We start from the raw sequence: 17,032 nt of genomic DNA on the forward strand, positions 1-17,032 counted from the left end.
TTTATTTAAGACTAAATTAATTTTTTCCAAATATGTTTTGTAGTTTTCAGTGTACAAGCCTTACACTTCTTTTGTTAAATTTGTTCCTGAGTATTTTATTCTTTTTGATGCTATCATGAATGGAATTATTACCAGTATATAGAATTATAACTGATTTTTGTATATTGATCTTGTATCCTGCCATCTTGTAGAACTTATTAGTTCTAATAATATGTGTGTATGTGTGTGTAGTCCTTAGGAATTTCTACCTACAAGATCATGTCACTTGCAAGTAGAGATCATTTTACTTTTTTCTTCCAATGTGTATGTCTTTTATATATATGTCCTTACCTAATTGCCCTCATTAGAACTTCTGGTACAATATTGAATAGAAATTGAGGTCTTATTTTGAAATACAGACATTTGCAGCTGTAAATTTCCATCTAAGCATTGTTTTAGCTGTATTTTATAAGTTTTGATATGTTGTGTCTTTATTTACACTTATCTCAGGGCATTGAAATTTTTCCTTTAAGTTTTTCTTTTCCTGTGGTTATTAGGAACATGTTGTATAATTTCTACATATTTGTGAATTTCCTAGGTGTTGTTGTGGTTGTGGTTGTTGTTGTTTTTATTGACTTCTGCTATTCCATTATAGTTACAGAACATACTTTGTATGGTTTTCTTTTTTTACTTTTTATGGTTTACTTTTTTTTTTAAGATTTGTATTTATTTATTTGAGAGAGAGCGAGAATGAGAGCGATCACAGAGGGAGAGGGAGAAGAAGACTCACCCCTGAGCAGGGAGCCTGATACGGGGCTGGATCCCAAGACCCTGAGATCATGACCTGAGCTGAAGGCCGACACTTAACTGCCTGAGCCACACAGCCTTCCTGATTTTATTTCTTTTACATTTATTAGAATTGTTTTATGGCCTAACATAGGTCTGCTTGGGAGAACGTTCCATGTGTACATGAGGAGAACATGTATTCTTCTGTCTAGTTGGTTTACAGTGTTGTCCAAGTCTATTTCCTTACTGATCTACTGTTAAGTTGTTTTATTCATTATTGAAAGTGGGGTATTGATGTTGAATATTTTTTGAATTGTTGAATTTTTGTTTTTCTTGAATTTTTTTTGAATTGTCTATTTCCCCCCTCAGTTCTATCAGTTTTTGCTTCTTAAATTTTGGGGCTCTGTTTTTAGGTGCATATATTTATAATTGTTATACCTCTTGTTGGATTGACCATTTTATCATTATAAAATCTTTTTTTGGTCACTAGTAACATCAAAATTGTATAATTTTAAGGAGTACAACATAATGAACTGATATATATGTATATTTCAAGGTGATTACACAATGAGTTAGTCAACATCTATCACTTAACATAATTATAAATTTTTTCCCTTGTGATAACTTTAAAGATTTATTCCCTTAGCAGCTTTCACAAATACTATACAGTATCGTTAACTATAGTCATCATTAACTACATCATTAACTATAGTCATCATGTTGTACAGTACATTCTTGGAACTTATTTGTCTTAGTAGGAATGTGAACCTTTGGACCACTTTCACCTCATTCCCCTACCCCCCACCTCCTGCCTTTGGCAACCCCAAATCTGATCTCTGTTTCTATGAGTTTGGTTGTTTTAAATTTCACATAAATGCAAGATTATACACCATTTTTCTTTCTCTGTATGACTCATTTCACTTAGTATAATGTCCTCAAATTCCACCCACGTTGTTGCAAATGTCAGGATTTCTTTCTTTGTCATGGCTGAATATTACTATTTCTTTTTTTTTTTTTTAAAGATTTTTATTTATTTATTAGACAGAGAGAGGGAGAAGGAAGGGAGCGGGAGTACGAGCAGGGGAAGGGTTAGAGAGAGAAGCAGACTCCCCGCTGAGCAGGGAGCCTGATGTGGGGCTTGATTCCAGGACCCTGGGATCATGACCTGAGCCAAAGGCAGACGCACAACTGACTGAGCCACCAAGGCACCCCTATGGCTGAATAGTATTCTATTCACATTTTCTTTATTCGTTCAGTGATGGACGTTTAAGTTGTTTCCATTTCTTGGCTGTTGTAAATAATGCTGCACTATATACAAGGGTGCAGATGTCTCTTTGGCATAGTGTTGTTGTTTCCTTTGAATATCTACCCAGAAGTGGAATTGCTGGATCCTATGGTAGCTCTATTTTTAATTGCTTGAGGAACATCCATACTGGTTTTCATAGCGGCTGCACCAATTTACATTTCTACCAGCAGTGCACAAGGGTTCGCTTTTCTCCACCTCCTCACCAACATTTATTTCTGCTTGTCTTTTTGATGATAGCCATTCTAAGAGGTGTGAGGTGATCTCCCACTGTGAATTTGATTTGCATTTTCCTAATGATTAGTGATATTGAGTACCTTTTCACATACCTTTTGGCCATTTGAATATCTTCTTTGGGAGAAGTCTATTCAATTCCTTTGCCCATTTCAAATGGGATTATTTGCGTTCTATCTATCTAGCTGTTGAGTAGTATGAGTTTCTTATATATTTTGGATATTAACCCCTTATCAGATGTGTGCTTTGCAAGTATTTTTACTCATTCTGTAAGTTGCCTTACTTAATTTCTTTGAATACATTTTAAAAGGCTGATTTAAACTTTTTGAAAGGTCAAATGTGTGGGGCGCCTGGCTGGCTTAGTTGGAAGAGCACGCGATCCTTGATCTTGGGGTCATGAGTTTGAGTCCCACATTGAAAGTAGAGATACTTAAAAAAAAAAAAAGTAAATGTCTGGACTTCCTCGGGGACAGTTGTTAGTGGTTGCTTTTTTGCTCATGGACCATATTTTCTGCATGTCTTGTAATTTTGTGTTGAAAACTGGATATTCTAAATAATTGATGTGGCCACTGTGGAAGTCCGATTCTCACTCTTCAGGGTTTGTTGTTACTGCTGTTTGTTGAAGTCGTTGTGCTTTCTTTGTATGGTGACTTTTCTGAATTCATTCTGCAGAGAGGCCACTATGGTTTCTTTTTGGTTATCTTCGTTGTCATTTAATAATTAGAGATTTCCTTAAATGCCTGGAACCCGTAAGTCTCCTGGTATCTGCCCAGGGGCTCTGTGTGCATATTGGGGCGCACCTTCAACTCTCAGCCAGGCAGCGGGCAGCTCTGCCTTAGCCGTCACTTCCTGCTTCCAAGTCAGTGGGCAGGAGCTGAGGGCCTTCCCAGGGCTTACCTAAGCATGTGCACACGCCTGGGCATGCATGCGGCCTTCTAGATTCCCAGGGATACCCTGCAAATTCTTAAAGCCCCTATGGACCTCTCATTATTAAACTTTGTCTTTTAAGCTTTTTGGTTAGTGTACTCTTTGTTCCAACTGTTATCCACTGCCTCAGGCAGCTGTGAAGGTAAATGCCAGTAATTGTTTCTGACAATCAACCCAGGGGAATAGGCTGTTCCTACTGGATGAGCTCTAAGTTAGGTCAAATGCAGACATCCTTGCAGATGGGAACGTCCAGGAAACCACTAGGTTCCCTGAAACCACCATTATTGAACCACAGGTCAAATAATGAGTTTTCTGAGAATGGGGCCTTGAAAGAGTTTCAGCCCTGTTCCACACTCTGCAGTAGCTTCCAGGCTACTGGTTTTCATGACAAGTATGGGGTCTTGTTTTTCAAGGCATGGGGGAGCTAATGAGTGGAGGAGGGAACTGCAGCAAGTTAAATGCCACAAAGCTTACAATTCTTAGTGAGACTCATTTTTGTTTTTGTTTTTTGAGAATAAATGCTTCCTAGTTTGCTCCAAGTCCCTAATTAATTTCCAAAGTTCTAAGAAGTTGATTCTGATCATTTTTCCTAGTTTTTTGGGGGAGAAGATTTTATGGGGAGAGGATTTTCAGAGGTGCTTACTCTACCATTTCATTGACACCTGACCATCCTTTTGTGAGAGCACTTCTGTGATGTCTCTTTAAATTTATAATGCATGTAATTTCTGATCTGACACACCCAATTTTAGGAGTTTATCCTTCAGATATGATAACGTTTGAATAAAGACCCCTGGCCAAGGATGCTAAGTGTAGGAATGTTTGTGGTGGCCACACCTCACCTGAGTGCCTTTTGCTAGGGATCTATCATGCATGCGACAGCCCAGCTACCTAGCAGAAGGTCCTGCAGCTATTATAGAACCTGAGGAGTTGCCCAGAAGAAAGAGCAAGTTGAAAGTAGTGTGTGAAGTGGGAGCCCTTTAGTTGAGAAAAAGAACCCTGTATGCCCATGTAGATAATTTCACGAACACAGAATGATTCTGGAAGGTTCCACACAAGAATGTCAATAGTGGATGTCTCTGGAGAGGGGCTGGAGACTGGGGTGAGAGGGGACTTACTTTTTCTCGTATAATCTTTTGAACTGCTGGTGTTGGCTGGGAGAGTAAAGAACATTTCTCTGCAGGCCATGCCCGCTATTCTCCCTCCTACAGGGATCCTCAGGACAGGGTGGGTCCCCAGAGGGGAAAGAGCATGTGCTTTGGTCTCAGCTCTGTAAGTTCACAGGGTATCCTCAGGATAGCCCTGTCCAGTCCTGGCCCTGGGCTGCCACTCAGGTAGTGAGGGCCAGGAATGGGGGCACTGGCCAGGGGACCACAGCTGTCTGGGGCAAGAGGAGAGGGTACAACAGCATCCTTCGAGAGCCAGTGATCCTGAGAAAGAGAAAGAGCCCTACCAGGAACGTTTGTGTCTGCTCAGGACTAGATATGTATGCGGCACACGCTTTGTGCACGCAGAGGTCCCCTCATGTCCAGTCGGCAACGAGCCCCTTTCCACCAGCCTGGAGCATTGCTCTCCCCGGCTCAAGAGAGACTCTGGCTGTGCACTGACGCTCATCAGCAGGCAGCTTCAGCCCTCCCCAGGGAGGAGGGCACAACTCCCAGAGGCCCACTGCCTGCTCACACACCTGTCAGTCCCACCAGCCTCACCTCTGATTCTTCTTCGGGTCCTCCAGTGCTCCTCCGCTGCTCAGATGCCCGAGGGGCTGGCAGGGCCTCCCTGTCCATCAGAGGCAGCCTCTCTCCGCTGAAAGGGAGAGGGCTAGGGGAGGGTGCACAGGACCCTCACAGTGGCCCTCTCCAGGGTTGGTTGACCTTTGAAGGACTATTTGTGACTATATCTGAAGGTGTGGGGGCAGGACAATGAACAAGATCAGAGAGAGACCCAAATTCTTCCTCAAACCTATAATAAAGTATAAATAAACTGTCAAGAAATGTAATGTAACCGGGGCGCCTGGGTGGCGCAGTCGTTAAGCCTCTGCCTTCGGCTCAGGGTGTGATCCCAGCGTTCTGGGATCAAGCCCCACATCAGGCTCCTCTGCTGGGAGCCCGCTTCTTCCTCTCCCACTCCCCCTGCTTGGGTTCCCTCTCTCGCTGGCTGTCTCTCTCTGTCAAATAAATAAATAAATAAAATCTTAAAAAACAAAAGAACTGTAATGTAAGCATCCAGAGTATTTGAAGTCAGGGAAGTGAATAGAGAAGCTCGAGCACAGGAGACCATGTGTTCGTCTGGGGCTCAAGCCTGTTGTGAAGGTGGAGCTCAGACGTGCCTGTATCATCAGCCCGTGGCACCCCTGTGCCCGTTTGGCCCCCTCTCCCCCACCCGCTCAGGGATGCATTGGTTCCTGATGGGTCTCACAGCAAGCCTGTGCCCTTAGGTCAGCATTGGGTGGGGGAGGGGGTGGCAAGGTTCACTGCCTGAGTACAGATCCCTGCCTGTCCCAAGGGCCTGTTGCTGGGCTGGCCCCTCTTCCCTTCATCTATACTGGGAGGAACTTTTTATGGATTCTGGCCTCTGTTTATTCTTCTTGAAAAAGCATTTTTGAAATATTGAGATAACTAAAGTCCACACAAGCCAAATCATACTGCCACCATTTGGACCCCGACCAAGAAGAAAATGCCAAAAGCCAAGAGGCTAGACACTCTGGGTGCAGGAAGGGTCCAGGGGACACACAGGCTCTGGCTTGGGGTCCAGAGGAAAGAGGCAGGGACCCTAGGTAATCTTGGGACATTGTTCTGGGAGTGGGGGATGACAAAGACATGGGAACACAGTGGTTCCCTTTGTTCCAAGAGGAAGAGGGAATATGTATTCCCAAGCTCCCCTCCCGCCACCTGTGACTGTGGATTTTGAGATGCGGGGAAGAAGCGAGGGTTCCCAACCCTGATTCACACCCCATTCCAATGGCTTCTGCCTCCTTTCCCCCCCCTTTTTTTTTTTTTTTAAAGATTTTATTTATTTATTCGGCAGAGATAGAGACAGCCAGCGAGAGAGGGAACACAAGCAGGGGGAGTGGGAGAGGAAGAAGCAGGCTCCTAGCGGAGGAGCCCGATGTGGGGCTCGATCCCGTAACGCCGGGATCACGCCCTGAGCCGAAGGCAGACGCTCAACCGCTGTGCCACCCAGGCGCCCCTCCTTTCCCCCCTTTTAAGAAACAAAGCCTTGATCTGAAACGTCAGCCCTCTACTGCAGGGATCCTCATGAGCCCTGGAGGGGGCAGGCTCTAGGTCTGGCCTCAGCCCTGGAGCAGAGGCAGAGTGGGGAGCTGCCAGCCCACTGACAAGGAGCCCTTAGGCTGCACACAGATGGCTAGCCTGGGTCTAAAACACATCCCCCTGAAAAACAGCTACTGCCAGGTCAGCCCCAAATGGGTTAAAGTTGGAACCCCCGCTGTACTGGGGCTGCTCAGGGCCCCCGTGGGGGTATCAGAACCCTTTAAGGCTTTCTGTAACAGAAGAGGTGAGAGCCTCCTAGGTTATGCATCCCCACCCCCACCCCCACCCCAGCCCCAAACTCAGCCATTCTGCTGAGCTTCTGGGGAATTTCCAGGACAGCCGTAAGTGTCCAGCTATCTCTCGCTACAGGCTCCCACATTGGTTTTGCTGTGCCTTGAATGCACTGAGCTCTTTCCAGCTTTGGGGTTTTTGCACCTGCTGTGCCCTCTGCCTGGCATGCCCCCTGGTATCTTTAAAGGATGGCTCCAGCCCAACAGCGGGATCTCTGCTCCAGGCCCATCTCCCAGGGAGGCCTCCTGTGACCCACAGGCTCGATGTTATTGCCTTTCTCATCAGCAGCTCTATTTTGTCCATTTATTTATTTGTTTGCCATGCCCTGCTCCCACGGCCCCGAGGGTAAACCCTGAGGGCAGTGACTGTGTCTTGGAGAACTTGGCACATAGTAAGCGTTCATTAACTTTTAGAAAATGAAGAAGTGAATAGTCTAGTTAGGAATGCAAATTCCCAGCCAGTGGTGGGAGAACCCTCCAATGAGGAGCTAGGGGAGGGGATGCAGATCCAGCGAGGTGCCTCCGCCTCCTAACCTCACCTGAGGCAGGCATCACGAACCTAGCCCAGTGCATTCGATTCCTCGGAGCCCAGACGTGAGCTCTGATCCTCCCAGTGAGGCAGTCCAGGGAGCCGCCAGCTAAGAGATGGTGAGAGGAAGACTAGGCGATAAGGTGCATGCTATGAGAGGGCCAGCAGTCCATGGGTGAGGACCTTGAGGATGTGCCAAATCAGGAAGGCTCTCTGGAGGAAGTGACAGGCTGAGCACTGGGGGCAGAGGGGGAAGGAGGACAGGGTGGAGGGTGTAATACCACACGTCTTAGAGGTAAGAATCCAGTAGGCATTTCCCGAAGACAGTCAGAAGCCCCCTGTGTGGAGAGGAGGGCACTTGTTAGGCTGGCTCGGGGGCCCACTTGCCTGCTTCCACACAGCTCCCACAGCATGTCACTGCCTGCCACCATGTAGAGCCTTCTTGGCCAGCTGGAGGGACAAGCTGGTGGGATGCATGGAGAGGAGTGACGAACACCGCTGAGCACATACACCCAGGGCTAAGGCAGTGTGTCAAACTCTTCCAGGTTCTTTATGACAGAGAGGAGAGACTGCCCCTCCAAGGACCCACGTGTCTGGACCCCTGTGTCAGCAACCATGCAGCTGTGCAGCCTGATGCAGCCTTTCCTGACACCCAGCCAGCATGGTCCTGGCTTCTCTGACCTCCCAGGCTCCCTACCCCCATCTGCCCTGGGCACCCTCCACGCTTTGGTTACACGCCGGCTGGTGGGAACAAGTCTCCCTTCTCCAGGAGCCTTTCAGTGAGCTCCAGTCTCAAGCCTTGGTTTTAGAAAAAGAACATACATTGTGTTAGGCTGATGACAGAGCCATTCACGTTCTTTGGAGAAAATTTGGGAAATACTTGACAAGGATAAATGAAGAGAAAGGAGGGCATGAGAAGAGGCCAGTGTGGGGCCCAGGACCTGATTAACCTTTCCGTGTGCATGTGCCGATTGGTTTTCTGAGCACACGCACACACGTGTGCACACAAATGCACACACAGGTGCATGCACGCACGAATGCACACACAACACACTCCCACCCTCATGTACAGAGCATACATGTGCAATTACACGCACACACGTGCTCACATAAAAAGTCACACGTGCACTCGTGCACACAAACACACACACGGATGTGTTGTGCTTTAACCATGCCCGCTGCCAAGAAGTGGCTCCTCGTGTGAGGCGCCTTGTGAAGCCCATGCCTGTCACCCACCTCTGGCTATCTCCTTCCCTGGCCTTCCCCCACACATGTGCTAACACTCTGTATTGAACATTAATTTTGCAGATTTCATAGGGGAAAATTGATTACTCGGGGCTTTTTGTTGCCATGAAGCAATTTGCTCCTTGTTGTTGGGCTTTCCTGCTTCTTCCTTTGCACGAGCCTGAGTCCCTCCGCCTCTTTCGGGCTGGGAGGTGGCGGCAGTGCAGGAGGCACAAGGACCTTGACGCCTTGTCCTTGTCTCCGTGGGTGGTGGCCTGTTCTCAAGGCCGTGCAGGTGATGCGGTGCCTCTTGAGAGCTTTGCGGAGGAAAGGGCTCCCTCTATCTTCCCCTTGACACCTCCTGCCTTCACCACCCCCACAGACACTTCATCGGGCTCCTTGCGAGTGCCTGGTTTCTGTCATGACCTATTGCATCTGGGGAAGTCACCCGCCCCAGCCCCTGCCTGCCAGGGTGGCCCCCTCCTCCCGGACCTCTCCCACCCCCAGCCCCCTGAGTCTCACCGGGCTCCACTGACCTGCCCTCCTGCCCTCCTGTCCCTGAGTGGCTTCTGACCGTCCCCTCAGTCCCATGGCCCTGCTCTCCAGGCCGGGTCCTGATGCCATCCCGTCTCTAGTCCCTACACACCCATGGAGGCGGGACCTCTGGGGACTGGGGCTGGCAGGTGCCTTTTCTGCAGGCTCCGGGAGGATTTGTTTTGGTTGAAGAGCCTCTGTCTGGAGGAAACCCCCTAGCCCAGCATGCCCGCCTTTCTCCCGCCCCTGTGCCTGTGATGGCTGCACTGTGCCACCGAGTCCGGGGTGGGGGTGGCTGGCGCGGACCCCCGGCCTGCAGAGCCAGAGGAGGGGGCCAGCACCCCACTTCAGGAGGAGCTCCGGGAGAGGGCTCGTCCTCTTGGCCTCCAGGTGGCAGAAGCAAATGGATAGATTCTCGGAAGTCTTGTGTGAAAAGACATCGCGAATCCTCTGTGGCCCCTTAAGGCGTTTCCCGAAAGCGCTTTTGTGCAGCTGGAGAGTCTGACTCTGCGATGATGGAGGACACGTGCACATTTGCAGCGTCCTGCCTGGCAGGGGCCTCTGCGGGACAGCCGTGAGCCCGGAGGCAGGACTTGGGTGGGGCAGGCACGCGGGCAGGGCCAGGGCTGCAGACCCACAGTGGGCCCCGGGGCGGGCAGGCAGACCGCGTGGCCAGCAAGCACGGGGGGACTGCAGAAGGGTCCTCCTCAGCTGCTGCAGGGTGTCCTGGAATGTTTGGGAGGAAGCAGCTCTGTGGTCAAGTACCTTTGAGACATGCTGTATCCAGCACTCCCCTCAGAACACGACTGCCACAGAAGGGTGATGGGCCAAGGGGCAAGTGGGCTGAGAGCCAGCTCACCTTCTGCTTATGACCAGGTCCTCCTAGAGCAAGGGGGGCTTTTTTTCTAATTCTCAGGAAGGTGGGCAAGGATTAGAATTTCCAGCCCTCCTTGGGTTGGAAGCCACTGAGAAGCCCTGGGTAGAGGGCCCCGTGTTCGCGCATCATTGGTCCTGGAACGCTGCCCTCCTGTAGCCCATCAGGGGGCGCTGGCCAGAGGCCACAAGATTTCAGGAGCCGGCCTGGCCCCATGTTCGCACCATCCTGCTTTGCAGCCTCCGGCAGGTTCAGGCTCTGCCCTGGGCCCCATCTCCTCACGTAAGAGTCCTATGGACGTTGTGTCCAAACTGCGTTGGTTTCTGGGGTGATGCAAACCCCGATAGCAGCTCCACTGAGGGCCCCCTGCTCGGTGCTTGTCCTCAGGGTGACCGACAGGGCTGCGTCAGTGTGGGATGAGTGTGCGATGAGGTCAGATGAAGTGGGTGGGAGTGACATCCTGTGACAGAAGCAGAGGACTGTGGTCTGGGCTGTCCTGCGCTCCGCCTCCCGCGTTGGAACCAGGCACATCTCTGGGCCTCTGCGCCCTCCCTGTCTGGAGGAGTAAGGGGAGATGCTAGACCGAGCGGCCCTCCCTCTGCCCTTGCGCCTCCTCCCCAGGTGGGTCCTGGCTTGCTGCTCGCCTCCCTTCCAGACAAAGCCAATTGCGTCGCCTACCTGTCCTACTGGGGTACTTGCTGAGCTCTCACTGCCCTCCTGGGGGCCCCCTTACAGCCCTCTCTGCTGAAAGGTTGCATGAGAAGCAGGGCCCACCCAAACCGTGTTTGGCTCTCAGCACCATCTGGTGAGAAAGAACATCATGAGTGTCGTTTTCATTTAGGGTTGGGAGGGGCTGAGGCTTACAGAAGCTGTGAAGTGGTCAAGGACTGTCTGCTGATGACATCACAGTCCGTGAGCAGCTCACCGCGAGTCCCCTGTACTTCCCACTTTCCCGCCACCCAGACACCAACCATTCTCCTGGACACAGTGGCCAGTTGTCCCCCAAGGCCAGAGGACTGCCCAGCCCTAGGTCACGCACTTTGGAGGGCCCAGTCTCGGGTCTCTGTCCCCCCGGCCCCGGGACCCTGCAGGATCCAGAAGTCTCACCGCAGACCTGACCTCCCTGTGACCGCTCCAGGGTCAGCTTCCTGGCAGCATGGCTTCCAAACCCAGAGGCTGTATTCCCACAGCAAAGGGAATGTTCTTTGAAGACAACCACTGCTGATCATGAAACCAGGCCCCTCAATGTCAGGGCAGCCTTTCAGTGGGGCCAGCGTCCGTGTCAGAGGAATGGAAACTTTTGGGGTGCAGCCGGCAGGTGGGGCCTTGCTGCTCCAGTCTGGTGGGAATCTGACAGCGGCGAGCAGCCAGCTTCCTCAGCAGCGTCCACCGCTGGCACTGGTCAGGGTGGCATGTCTGGGCTTCCTTCTGGGGTGCTTCTCTTCTCACCGTTCCTCAGTAGAGCGTTCTCTCTCTTTCTCTGTTCTCAGAAGGTAAATGCTGGCTGCTGGTGCCACACAAAGACTGGAAAACAACCTCACTCCATAAGCTGGCCTGGCCACGGGGTGTCACCCAAAGGGAAGCCTCGCTTGTGAGAAAGTCATCTATTTCTTCATGAGCAGGGGTCTTGACTGTGGCCTCTCAGAGGCCTCTTGTGGGCAGTGGAAAGGGCCAGAGTGCGGCCTCAAGTAGCCCCGGTGGTACTCACTTGTCCACCCCCACACCGGTTCCCGGGCCAGCTTACCCACTGGCGGACACCAGGGCAGTGTCCTGTGGCAGGTCACTGCACGTCTGCCTGGGGCCCTAACCTGTACAGCGGGCGATGGTCCATACCCTGCCCACCTCTGCCAGCCAGGACGGGGGGAGATTCCATGTGAAGGGAAACAGGACCCAGGGGAGCACTGGTGGGGTGTCAGGGGACTGCTAGGATCTGACCCCCACCCCTTCCTTGGGAGGGCAGGTGCTCACAGCCAGGCCTGTGTCTTTTCTTCCCTCCTTCCACACATGGCCTGGGTCCCACCGAGGGACCTCACTGGGACAGAGGAAGGACCCTCCTCTGACCTATGTTTCCTCCCCTCCCCAGAAGCAGAGGCCAGGCTGGGCGCAGGAGCTGTTCTCCCACACACCCGCACCTCTCTCTCCAAAGGGCATGTTTTCTCTAACCATCCAGCACCTGCTGGCACCCTTCGTAGGTGCAGGGTCCCCCTCTGGAGAACCAGGATCTCCGTGTCCTCCCAGCCTTCACCCTAGGTGCCCCCAGGCTCTTCCCCAGCACCCAGGACCCTCCGGGTCTCTGGCCAGGTCCCCTGGGGAATTGTGCCCTCTGGATACAGCCCCAGGATGCCTGCAGAGTGGACAGAGAGGGTGAGCCAGAGCCAGGCCAGGTGGAAGGAGGTGCACCAGGGTCTCTAGCCTTTGGGGGCTTTTCAGTGGCAAGGGCTCTCCAGGGCCTTCCAGGGGACATCCTGTTTTCCCAAAGTGGGTGTTGAGGTATAGGTGACGTGGCCTCTGGGGACCCCAGCACCATCCGCGAGGGTGATGCCCATTCCTAGCATTGGGTCCCCACATAGCCCACCTCACCCTCCTGTGCTCCTGCCACCCTTGGATCCCGGTGCACAGGGAGGGGCAGGGGCACCCTGAGGCGGGTAGCGGGGCAGTCTGTGCAGTCAGTTAGGGTTAGCTACATGCTGGGTTACGCCCTGTGGTCAGTTACTCACCCTCGGGGCAGGTGGGCAGCTCTCCCCGAATCTGTTATCACGTCAGGATGAAGGGGAGGGCCACAGTCCAAGGACAAGTGCAGGCTATGGGGAGAGGCCTGGGAGGTTCCTGCCCGGGGGTGGTGGGTGGGGGTGGGTCATTTATAAGGTGGAGCCCTTACCTCTGTGGTAGGAGGAAGGAGGCATCAGGTTAGCTGTCCTTCCCAACTCTACCAGCCCCACTTTTCCCTCAGTGATGCCTAAAACCGTTAGTGATTTGTTTGCTTAGGATGTTATTCCCCAAAGGGAGTGTCAATGGGACGGTTTTAGGAAGATGCAGAGGCCTGTGTGGCTTCCCCCATGGACGTCAAATAGTGCCCGATTGGTCCCGGTCCCTTGGGGACAGCATCAGCAGCTGGAGAGAACTGGCACTCTCTGCCGTTCCCCGGGCTCGGGCACAGCGGCCATGGAGCTCATGGGTGTGCTTGGGTATGAGCTCCATGGGACAGTGGCCACTCTGAGAGAGCTGACTGGCCCACAGGCCACCCTGTGTCACACAGGTTCCTAGTGATTGCTCTTAGCGAGGGCTTCTGAGTAGACTGTTACTGAGTATAGACAGCCCAGGCCATCTCCCAGGGGAGTCTAAAGCCTCTGGACAGTGAGAACCCTTGGAACTAGAAGTTTCTAGAAGTCCTTGGTTTGTTTTGTTTTGTGTTTTGCCAACCACCCTGACATTTGTGTGTAGTGAACCCCACTTTATACCCGGAAACGATAATGAGAGAGTTCCATGCCTTGCCTATGACGCTGAGTGGTTGGAGATGGAACTCTGCCTGGACAGCCGCTCTGGGTGACAAAGGGCCAGGGGGCGGGAGTCAGTGCAGGAAGCAGAGCCCCACTGTCATCTGCTCCCTCGCCCTCAGTGCCCCCTCCCGCGTGGTCCCACAGGTGCCATACAAACTCTTACCCATGCCTCCGGACAGCCGGGCCTCCCCCGACCCTGGAGCTCAGGCCCCTGAGGTCTTAGCCTCTGCCAGGTCTTTGTTGTCCTTGTCAACAACCCCTGTGGGGCCACTTGGGTTCCTGCTTTCTCTGTTCTGCGAGGTCAGTCAACCCAAATTAGGCCACCTTCCATCTTCCAACCAACACCTTGCAGCTCATACCTTTTAAAAGAAGGGGTAGGTGTTTTCACCAGAGGGGCCTTTGGTCTTGGGCAGATGAGGAGAGGGGAGGCCAAGGCCCCAGTGTCCCTGAAATGCTCCTCCTCCGAGTCAGCTTCTCTCAGGTGTGGCCCACAGCAGACTCCGAAGGTCCTTGCACTCAGGTGGCTTCCGCCTGACCTGCATTATTATTTTTTTTCTTTCTCAACTTTTTAAACATAGACTGTCTTGAAGTGTGCCGTTTGTACGGAAGAGTGCATGAGTCCTAAGTGTGAGGTCCTGGTGACTTTTCATGGGATGAATACAGGGATGAGGGGCACCAGCTCCAGCAGCCCCCTCGAAGCTGGATGCGCATGGGGTCCTGATTAGATGTTCTTTCACTCCTGGCATTCTTAGCGGCACGTGGTTTGGGGACACGGGTCCTTGTGGGTGGTTGACTTTGTCCGGTGGTGTCACGGTCAGGAGCCATCGGGAATAGGGCTGCTGTAAACGCTCCTGGGTGTGCCTGTGGTGTGGGTCTGTAAGCATGTCTGGGAGGGGCTCCACCCGGGAGGAATTCCTGGGCCGGTGCACGCCTCACTTTCCCAGGCACCGCGTGGACGGGGACCGGCTTCGTGTGCAGCTCTACCAGTTCTCGCTGCCACTGTGCACGCCTCGGAGTTTCCACTGGGTCACAGCCTCACCGGCACTTGGCGTTTTCTGCCTTTTCATTTTAGCCATTCTGGTGGGTGTACAGCAGTGTCACACTGTGGTTTTAATTTCCCTTCCCCGATGACGAATGAAGTGAGTGTTATTTCCTTTTTCTTACATTTATCACCATTTTGGAGATCCTTTTTTGTGAAATGCTTCTTCAACGCTCTTGCCCATTTTACAAAATTGGGTCTTTTGACTCTTCTGATTTGTTTGAGTTCTTTATATATTCTGGATGTGAGGCCCGTGCTGGACACCCCCATCTACGTGTGTATCTGCACGTATATGCACACACACACACATTTATTCAACAGATCGGTGCCGAGTGCCCCCATGCACAATGTCACAGTCACGGGGGCACAGCAGTGAGCAGAATAGACAAAGGCCCTGCACTCACAGACCTCGAATTCTCCCGAGAGGAGACTAACGAGGAAGCGAGGAAGCAGAAGGAATGTGCGGACTGCAGAACCGCGAGGAGGAAAGTTCAGTGGCTTCAGTGTGGGGGGGGGGAGTGCCGCAGTGGAGGTTAAACACAGTAGATCAGTCATTGAGCAGGTGACACGTCGGTAAGGACCTCCAGGGAGAGTAGGGCAGGCGGAGGGCAGGTGTGCAGGCCTGCAGGGGGCTGGCACAGAGTGAGCGAGAGGGCTGAGTGGAAGGTGGCAGGCCTCAGATGGGGGCAGGTCACCAGGTCACTGGGACTTTGGCTGTCATTTCATTGGGGGTTCTAGGCAGAGGAGGATGGGGCGTGATTCAGGATTGAACAAGGCCCTTGGCCTCGGGCCGCTGTGTTGAGCAGGCGTGGGTGGAAGCAGGACACTGATTAGGAGCTTGTCCTGGTCGGTCTAGCTTCCTGTCCCAGGGTCCCATCTGTCCCAGGTTTCTTTTTTTTTCTTTTTAAAGATTTTATTTATTTATTTGACAGAGATAGAGACAGCCAGTGAGAGAGGGAACACAAGCAGGGGGAGTGGGAGAGGAAGAAGCAGGCTCATAGCGGAGGAGCCTGATGGGCTTGATCCCATAACGCCAGGATCACGCCCGGAGCCGAAGGCAGACACTTAACCGCTGTGCCACCCAGGCGCCCCTGTCCCAGGTTTCTGCACTGGTGAGGACGTCCAGGGTCACCGTCATCCCAGACTCAGGCTTCTCTGCTCTTTCCCATTCTTGGAGCATCCATCCTCTCATGGTCACGGGATGGACACACTGTTCTTGGCCTCATGTGCAGCTCACATCATCTGGGGCATCTCTTTCTGTGTGCCTTGTCTTTCCAGAAGCCCCCACACCACACCTGGCTCATTCTCCACTTTCTAAAGCCAAATCTGGCAAGGTAACAAGATTTTTCTGTCAGTCCCCACAAGCCCTCCCTACAAACTCTTACTCCCTGCACCCAGCCCCACCCGCAGCTTCAAGCAAGGGAACAGCCCAGCAGGGGTCAGCCCCGGCATGCCCATCTCCCTGTCTCTTCGGGCACCAGGATGGGTATAGATGTAGTCCAGAGACACACATGAATGCTGTGGTCACACCTGTGAGCAAAGGAGAGAATGCCATCTGTGTCTGCAAGGACATTCCCATTGTGGGGACAACAGGCAGAGGGGCCCTCCTTCCTCCTGGGGAAGCATCTACCTTATTGAGGTCCTTGGGCATGCTGGTGAAACCTGTGGGTAGCGCCTAGGCGAAATGGCTCTGTGACCGTACAGGAAGGTGCCATGGGGCTGCGTATCTGCTCAGCCGCCTCCCCTGGGCTGTACTGTCTGGGGCAGCAGAGGAGAAGTTTTGCACCGGGTGTAGGTGGCAGCAGGGGTATTCACTGCCCACATGGACTTCCTGAGACCATACTGGGGCCACCTTAGGGCGGGCCCAGATGTCACGCAGGGTGGTGGGTGAGAGCTGAGGACCACAAGGTGCCTGTTAGGCTACCCCAGGGCAAGAGCCCAGGCCTCACCCTTCCTGGTGCTCTGGAGCCATCTGAAGGGATAGGGTGGGCAGGCCCAGCACCCAAAAGCCAGGCTAGCCCCGGTGCCACAAGTCACCTGCAGAGGCCACCATGAAATTTGTATCCTTCAGCTGGCCTGAAATGAGATGCAGAAGCAGCAGGGGGAAAGGACAGTGCGAAAGTTTGGAGGGCTGATGTGCAGTGGTCTGTGGCCCTGGCCGTTTCTGCCTGGTGCTCCTCCCTGCCCCCATTGCCCACCCGCAGGAGCTGCACAAGGCTGCAGTTAACAGTGCAGGTGCTGGAGCAGTGAGAGCTGGGCTCCAGTCCTAGCAGAGACAGTGAGGGGGTGGTGGGCAGAGCTCCAAGAGAAAGACACCTGTTTCCAAACTCCTGCATCCTCTAGGGGGAGGCGGGAGTGGACCCTGCACAGCCCCTAATTACACAAGACAGAAATAACCATTCATGGGCCTCAGCCTGGTGGCCAACCTTGGGACAGGATGGTTAAGAGAGCAGGCAAATAAGAAGGGGTAGCTGGGAGGAGAGATGGCTGTCTCACCAGACTGCTGGGCAGAGGGTGGGTATCCTGGGACTGGTGTGGACACAGACAGAG

The 17,032-nt window shown here is 52.5% G+C and overlaps 1 protein-coding gene across 3 annotated transcripts in view; it reads left to right on the forward strand.

The window, feature by feature from the left end:
* The window catches only part of RASGEF1A (RasGEF domain family member 1A), a 160,818-nt gene that overhangs the window by 90,367 nt on the left and 53,419 nt on the right, over nucleotides 1–17,032 (forward strand). The window lies entirely within an intron of this gene.

This window comes from Ailuropoda melanoleuca, chromosome 6, assembly GCF_002007445.2.
Source record: "Ailuropoda melanoleuca isolate Jingjing chromosome 6, ASM200744v2, whole genome shotgun sequence".
Classification (NCBI taxonomy): Eukaryota; Metazoa; Chordata; class Mammalia; order Carnivora; family Ursidae; genus Ailuropoda; species Ailuropoda melanoleuca.